We start from the raw sequence: 8,085 nt of genomic DNA on the forward strand, positions 1-8,085 counted from the left end.
AACTGGACATGACTGAGCAACTTTCACTCACTCACTCTTCTGTATTTATGTCAGATGTCAGGCCATGCAGATTTGGGAAATCTTGTTGTCACTACTTAGGAATATGCCCCTGCCTTACTGTGTCCCTGTGTTATACTCTGTTCCCAAAGTAAATGGTCTGGGGACAAGCTTGTGGGTACAGATGTGTCACTGAGGGGGGTTAGTCACCAGGGTGAGGCAGGCGTGTCAACACAGGGGCAGTTCACTTATTTGTTTCTAATTGCAGTTAGGGAACTCTGGTTAATTAAGAACTTTCTGGCGAGGGGAATGAATTAGGTCACCATCCACCCCTCTCTGAAGGCCAGCTCTCGCTTCTCCCCGATACCCTGTCAGTGTTCCTGCCTTAGAAGACCCAGTCTAACCACCCATTTCCTGATTGTTACAGATAATTTGTTGGGCAGCTGCTTAGCTGCATCGACCTTGTTTATGACTTTGGGCAAGTCCCTTCCTTGCTGGGGGCTTCCTCTGCCGCATCTCTAATCAGAGGATAACAGAGTGGCTCGTTTCTCTCAAGCACACTTTGCCTCTGCAAGCAGCCTTCTGGCTGCCTAGAGTCCAGGTGGGGCTGAGCGTGCAGGAGCAGGAGGCCTTGGAGTATCTCTCTGGGGAGCAAGTCCATCTGAAAAGCTCTCCCAGGCTGTGCTCTTAGAAACTTAGCGACTTTCCCGACTTTCCTGGTACAATCTCCGTGCTCACCCCAGGCTGACAGTCGGTTTTCCAGGCAGGACTGGTGGGCTTCCTCACTGAGAAAAGGATGTCCTCTGACAGTCACATATGGAGAGAGACAGTGTGTTCTCCCTAGGGTCTGTCATGCTCATGTCACGGAAATAAAGAGTCCCTACTATTTCCTGAGGGGTTACATAGGTGAGGGGCTGCACCGAGGAGCCAGTACACAGTAGCCCATTGAATCCTCACAACATCCTTTCAGGGGTATGTTAGTGAGACAGGCTGGGACCCGGGACCCTTTGCTGCAGTGCTGCAATGCTCTCACCTGGACACACCTCTCCTCCAGCAACAAAATACCAAGAAACCATATGGGACTGAAAATAACCGCGTGCATGCACAGCTGGGGCAAATTCTGGACAAAAGATACAAAGGGATCGAAAAACCCAACTTCCACTTTGGAAGAGCCAGGAGCGAAAGCAGGGTACTGCCTATTCCGCCCCCCTCCTCAACAACACCACCTGAAGTATGAGCAAACCACCTAAGCCACCCCTCCAACCCGACCCCTGGACACGCCATTACCCTCACCCCAATAAGGAACCAGCTCATCCCCAGCATGCCTTGGGGAGACAGCAAGCACGGGAACCTATTTGTTTTCACTCCCTCCATGCTGCAGAAGGATCCTCAATTAAGCCTTGCCTGAATTTTTTGTCTGGCCTCCCATCAGTCTCTGTTGATTGAGGAAGATCAAGAACTCTGGTCAGTATTAGTATTTCCATTTTACATGGAGGAATATTACATTCAGAGAAGTTAGGTGACTTGCCCAAGATCACACAGCTAGTGAGTGGCAGAGCTGGGGGTCCTACCCCAGGCACTCTATGTTGATGCCCATGCTTGCTCCCAACTACTTGGCATCCTACAGCCTTTCAGTAAGTGTCTGTTTAGAGATTCATTAGTAGCGTTCCCTTCTCTGAATCATGGCCTTCTTTGATTCTTCTCATCACCATGAGGCCAAATGCCAGAAGTCAGAGATGGCAAAATGGTTTATAAGCTCCTTTTACTCTTTCATATTCAATGAAGTGAAAAGTAATACCTGGGATTACCCACACTGCTCAAGGCCTCCACTGAAGACAGGAATGAGTCCTCTGAATAGGCTAAGACCCAGCGTAGGTGGGCCCTCTCTTTGTTTGAATATGCGTGGCTGAGGCAGGCCCAGTTTCAAGGGGACCAGACCAGTCTGGGAAAGGTTTTATTCTTTCTGTGACTCTTCTGTGACTCTTCTTAGAAGTTGTGGACCAATCATGACATGTGATTCCAGCCCTCTTATGTTATTTGGACACTGAGGAGCAGGTATTTCCCACTCCATTCTTTTACAGAAATATTAAAAGACAAGCAAGCTTGGTTTTTAGGTTTTCAAGGAATGTGCAAACGTTGTGTATTTCCTTCTTCCTGCCCAACTTCTCGGATGGGTCCCCCAGGTAGCCACTTGTCTAAAACAACAGATGATAGCCAAGGCTGTGGTCCATTCCATTCCACGGTGATCTCAGAGGGTCTTGGGGCCAAGAAGTACATCCTTCAGGGTCTCACAGCAAACAGCCCAGTACCTTACACGGAGGCAGTGTTTTCAGGCAAGAATGTCCTCAGACTGGTCTTGTCTAACCTGAGCCCTCCTGTATCCCTAGCAAGGTCTGCTTCCTCCACTTGGAAGATGCAGGAGCTGAGGCCTCAGGAGGTGATGATAGAAGGCCCAGCCAGGTGGAGCTGGCAGCTACAGCCAGCCCTCGTTTCTTGGTACCGATTCCATGATTCTTTCCATTCGACCAGCTCCCATGCATGGCCAGTCCATGGGTCAGAGAAAGAACCTTTGTTTCTGGATTTTCTCCTCTCTGGTAACCTATAGACTAATGTTCAGAAGATCTGCCTCTTCCTGGCTTGGAACCTGCACCTAGAAAGTTTCTATGTGAGGCTGTTACCTCCAAGAAGATCAGAAAGTCCCAGTTGGGCTTATGAAAAATGAAATCAGTCCCAAGCCCCGATCTCTCTGAAAAGTTGTTATTAAATTCTGCGCGTGGCCCTGACCTGGATTTAAAGATTTGCAGGAAGACAAATTCCAAACAGATGCCCATTAGGGCCCTGACAACCACAGCTTAAAGATAACATTTACATTCTGCCGGGGTTTGTGTGTCTCTGCTCCCTGCTCAGCCCCTCTTCGGCCTCCAGTGGGATCAATACCTCGACTGAGGTTACGTGGAGGTGGTCACATTCTTTTAAGCTGTTTGCTCAGCGTTGGGTTTGCTCTGCTAACACGCCGGGCACTTCTTCCAACAGGCCTGTTTGCCCAGTATTAGGGCTGTTTGCCGAAACACCTACCCCAATCCGAGGGGGCTCAGCTTTCCAAACAGTTGGTCCCCGCATCTGTCAATCAATACGGCCAATCGGGTTCCTGATATGGAGAGCAAGTGTGGCCAAGTCCAATATTTGCCCGAATGCCTCCCCCTCCCGCTGCACCTGACTCTCCTTGGTTTGACAAGACGGACATTCGCCAAGAGCACAGGATACTGGGAAGAGGTGATGGCAGCAGACAGGGAACTGATTCCAGGAAAGCAGGGCACATGAGCAAACATGATAGCTTCTTTATGAGACGTAATTTACTGCAACACACAGCGATTACCTGCTCATCCAGCCCTGGTGTAATTAAAAATGGCCAGCTTGGGGCTCTGGTTTCCCCAGCCCTGGCAAAGGCAACTGGGTTTTATCTTATGAAGCTTCAGGTTGGATCCAGGAGTTGACTTGGAGTCATAGGTGATCAGAGGGACATCAGGATATTATCAAGCACAGGAAATCAACTCCCAAGGAGAACAAAATGATAGCAAGAGAAAATAAATCCTGAGGGAAGGATGAGGGAAGGGATGATCAGGGAGTTTGGGATCACAGGTACATGCTGCTATATTTAAAGTGGATGACCCACGAAGTCCGACTGTATAGCACAGGGAACTCTGCTCAGTGTTAAGTGCAGCCTGGAGGGGAGGGAGTTTAGAAGAGAAAGGATACGTGTACATGCATGGCTGAGTCACTATGCTGTACCCTTGAAACTATCACAACATTGTTAATTGACTATTGTTTCTGTGGCTTAGTTGCTAAGTTGTGTCCAACTCTTTGCCACCCCATGGAGTGTAGCCCTCCAGGTTTTTCTGTCCATGGGATTTCCCAGGCAAGAATACTGGAGTGGGTTGCTGTTTTTTTCCAGGGGATCTTCCCGACCTAGGGATTGAACCTGCATCTCCTGCTCGGCAGGAGGATTCTATAAAATAAGTGAAGTTGCTCAGTCGTGTCCGACTCTTTGTGAGCCCATGGACTGTAGCCCACTAGGCTCCTCCATCCTTTGGATTCTCAAGGCAAGAATACTGGAGTGGGTTGCCGTTTCCTTCTCCAGGGGATCTTCCCGACCCAGGGATCAAACCCGGGTCTCCCGCATTGCAGGCAGATGCTTTAACCTCTGAGCCACCAGGGAAGCCCAATATAAAATAAGAAGTAATAAAAGGAGAAAATATACCCTTAAAAGAGGGGGCTGTGTAATGGGTACAGGCTTCTCCCATTTTAGAACTTGCTAAGTGTGTGAACACACTAAATGCCACTGAAGTGGTCACTTTATAATGGTTACTTTTATGTTACGTGACTTTTCACCTCAGTGGAAAAAAGAAAGAGTGAATCCCAATGAGCCCAGAACGTTTACATTTGAGAAGCCCTAATGTCCAACTCAGGCTTTGGCTCAGAGAAAATGCTTAATAAATGTTTATTGAAAGAACAACCTAACATTTGCACAGTCAACAAAGCTCTTTGTTATACATGAGCTCACTTTGTCCTTAAAGACAGAGAGCCCTGTGAGGTGGGCAGGGGTGAGTGTCCTCGCGTTGTAAAGGGGAAACTGAGGCTTAGAGAGTATGCACAGCTGCCATTGATGGGGCTGGGGCATGAACCCCAAAGTCTCTGGCTTCAAGGTCTGGGCCTGTAAAACTATCTATTGTGTGTACCTTACGGCTTCCAGGGTGGGAGGGAAGAGTCTTACAAACATTACCTGCCCCCTTGCTTCTAGGGCATTTATTATAAATACTTAAAAAAACTGGACTATCCAGTGAAGCTGCTCGTCTTCCCCCGTAGTTGCTAGCACAGTGCTTGATAAATATTTGCTGATTCATTCAGCGGCCGAGGCTAACCTCTGGTTGCTGTGGTGACCATCTAGAGCAAAGCACGGACAGCTTAGGGTATCAGTGACACCAAGGCACTCTGGCTGTAAACAGTCTAGGAGGAGGAGGAGCTGGGGTCTATGAGTGGGGCCTCCCAGAAGCCTTTACATGTGCTAGGAGTCCTCCGTACACCGTGAGCAGGGGAGCCCGGTGGCGGCTGGGCCACCTTGCTGCTGTCATTTGACAAGATGGGGGTGGTGTGGCTCCTTATTCAAAAATTAAGAATTTCCAGATGGCAGCAGCAGAGCGCGAAAGCCCAGCAGGTGTCCCTCTGAGGACAGGGCCTTTGAGACTACAGAGACCCTGGGGTGGGCACTGTTGGGCCTCCTGGTGGTTATCTCTGCGGGAGCTGTGTGGAGCCAGGAAGTGGTGGGGGCACCTCTTCCCTAGGCATTCCTGCTCCCTCTAAGAGAATTCCAGTCCTCTTCCACCCTCATCAGAGCAGGCTCCAGACCCCTCTGGCTTTCTGTCCTATTTCTGTGACTTGGGATGAGGTGTTTCACTCCTTGGAGCCTTGATGCCTCACTTAGAGAATGGTACCAGTGTTTTTCTCAACAAGTTATTGAGGGGTTAAATGAGAGGATGCAAAAGAGCCTGGCATGGTGCCAGATACACAGTGCCCCTCTTTCCAGATCACGGCATGTCTCACACCAGACTGAGTTGGACTAAGTTCCCTCTCCATTCCACGAAGGAGAGGAATTGACTTGCAAAAATCTATAAACAAGAACACACACATGGGTTGTAAAATCCAAGGCTGTCAGAGGCTAAGCAGAGAAGGTGTGAAAGAGACAGGCTACAGGGAGTGGTGGGGACTGCGGCAAACTGGAGGTTGCGAACCCCATCTAAAGCCACTGAGATGCAAAAGGAAAAGTTCAAACAGAAGGAGGCTGCACGTTAATGAGGCTGTGTGGGAAGTGATTTTGAAAACTTGGAAATACAATAGTAAGTTGAATATTAGAACTGGAAAGGTATACATTAGGTTGACATCTAAGCACTTAGGGGGTGGAATTAAAGGGGAGAAGTTAAAATTCCATAAGGTCCCCCAAGGTGTCTCATGAATTTGGTTCTGAGCTTCCTGGTGCCAAAGAAGTAAGGGCAACACAATCAGTTTCACGCTTTTCACTGTTTACGAAGGAAAAATACACAGCAGTTCCTGCCAGCCAGCTCTGAAAGACACCCTGGGGGGCTTTATTTAGGGCGTCTTGGTCTGTGCACTCAGGGTGGGGCGAGGGGCGCCGTCCTCCAGTGCAGGCGATAAGCAGGTACAGAGGAGTTTTATAAAAAACAATACATTTGGCTGAAATTTGGCCTGCTTTTATTGTCATTGTACACTGGCAATTGTAACCAACGTCAGTGATGAAATTCTCCTCCATGAAAAATCTTTCCCTGGCCTAAGCTGTAAACAATCGTAGTATGGTGGAGTTGAATAATAATAATAAATCCTTCACGTTAGGACAGTTTCATTGCTTGTCCCTTAACAAACATTTTATTGTGCACAGAAGTTAATCTGGAGAACGGGTTACAGAGCCGGCTCCCCAGACGTGGACCCACCCACAGGCTACAGAATGGTTTGCTTTCTCTGCGGGTACAGTTTGTACCTCCAGCCTCCTAGGGTATTGCACACGCGTGTGCTTAAGAAGTAGATCGGAAATGAACCATGATGATGCAGTGATTGTAAAGATAGAAAAAGGTAACCTGAGTTCTTGAATTCAGCCATTCTGGATGATCCCTGGTTTATTTTTGTTGAAAATTTGAAACAGCACAAGAGTGTGAACTGTGAGTTGTCATATTTTTGCTTAGTAAGTGCATATTTTAGCTCATGCTGGAAATATTTTACTGAGTTTTGATAAGATCTTTTAAAGTGAAGTTTATTTTTTAATTATTTTAAAAAGACAGAACAAAATCCAGAAAGTGGATTTATCAATAAACTGTACTTTTTTGTTGACATTTTAGCTTTATTAAAATGCTCTTATCGGTTACTGGATAATTGTTTACATAAATTGTTATTATTACGTCAGCAACCAAAGGATTAAAGTTCAAGCTGGTAGGCATGTATAAAAACCACTGTGTAAATAATCGTGCCTTTTTGTCTCAGGGATTTGGGGTAACTTGCAATGTCTTGCATTCCTGTGAAAATGGCAACTGGTTCATCATTTTTCTGAAGATCTAAAGAAATTTCAAGTGGGGCACCTGTGCCAGCCATAAATGACATGAATTCAGTGGAGCTCAACCAAGAAAAATGAAAAGAGCCAAAGAGGAGGCAATTGAAACCATGACTGGAGATATTAAAAGTAGGTACTGCTTTCAAAATCATATGTAGTTAACAAAATTCTGAAGAAATGCTAATGAGCCTGTCTAGTGTACCTATACTATTGTTATTCATTGCATTTCATGTTTCTTATGGGAAATAATTATGTTGTATGGAAGAGGTTCAAGTTAAAAACATGATCGGATGTCAAGCAGTCTAGTTACAGCCCTGATTTGCCATCTCTGTTTGGACTACATGGGCTGCGTGGGAGCCGGAGGTGTCCTTAGTCAGGGGCCAAGGGGGGGCAGAGTCAGTTACCAGGAGACCCTCTTCCTTAACTGGCTCCAACTCCCTTGAGAAGAACCTCTTTTGGGCTCTTTTGTTATAAGGAGCAGCATCCATGTAGCCTGGCTCAAATCAGTGGTATTGGGCTGCTCAGAATCCTCTCTTCTCCTGCAGCCTGGCCCTGAGGGGACAGGGCAGGGAGACCTGGGGGGGTTGTCACCTATCCCTGGGTTGCCCAGCTCGAAGTAGCCCCTCCGTCCACCTTTAGTTAGCAATGTTTAGAAGTAGGCAAACAGGCAAACAGGTCCACTACTTCTCCACAGGCCCCTGGGACATTTAAAAAAAAATTTATTTATTTATGTGGCTGCATCAGGTTTTAGCTGTGGCACATGGGCTCTCTAGTTGTGTAACTCGGGCCCAGTAATTGCAGTGCATGGGCTTAGTTACCCCATGGCGTGTAGGATCTTAGTTCCCTGACCAGGGATTGAATCTGTGTCCCTTGCATTGGAGGTGGATTCGTAGCCACTGGACCACCAGTGAAGTCTCTGGGAAATTCTTATTAACTTTGTCAACACACTCAACAGACCCCTATTACGTATGTTCTTT

At 47.3% G+C, this 8,085-nt stretch overlaps 1 long non-coding RNA gene across 1 annotated transcript in view; it reads left to right on the top strand.

Annotated features, from left to right (window-relative positions):
• Positions 1-7,320, top strand: part of LOC129620978 (uncharacterized) — a 103,386-nt gene extending 96,066 nt beyond the window's left edge. The window contains exons 4-5 of the long non-coding RNA XR_008698967.1: positions 6,446-6,636; positions 7,042-7,320. This is a non-coding gene — a long non-coding RNA (uncharacterized LOC129620978). The remainder of the gene's footprint in view (positions 1-6,445; positions 6,637-7,041) is intronic.
• The last annotated feature ends 765 nt before the right edge of the window (positions 7,321-8,085 follow it).

The sequence above is a fragment of the Bubalus kerabau genome, chromosome 10 (genome assembly GCF_029407905.1).
Source record: "Bubalus kerabau isolate K-KA32 ecotype Philippines breed swamp buffalo chromosome 10, PCC_UOA_SB_1v2, whole genome shotgun sequence".
Lineage (NCBI taxonomy): Eukaryota > Metazoa > Chordata > Mammalia > Artiodactyla > Bovidae > Bubalus > Bubalus kerabau.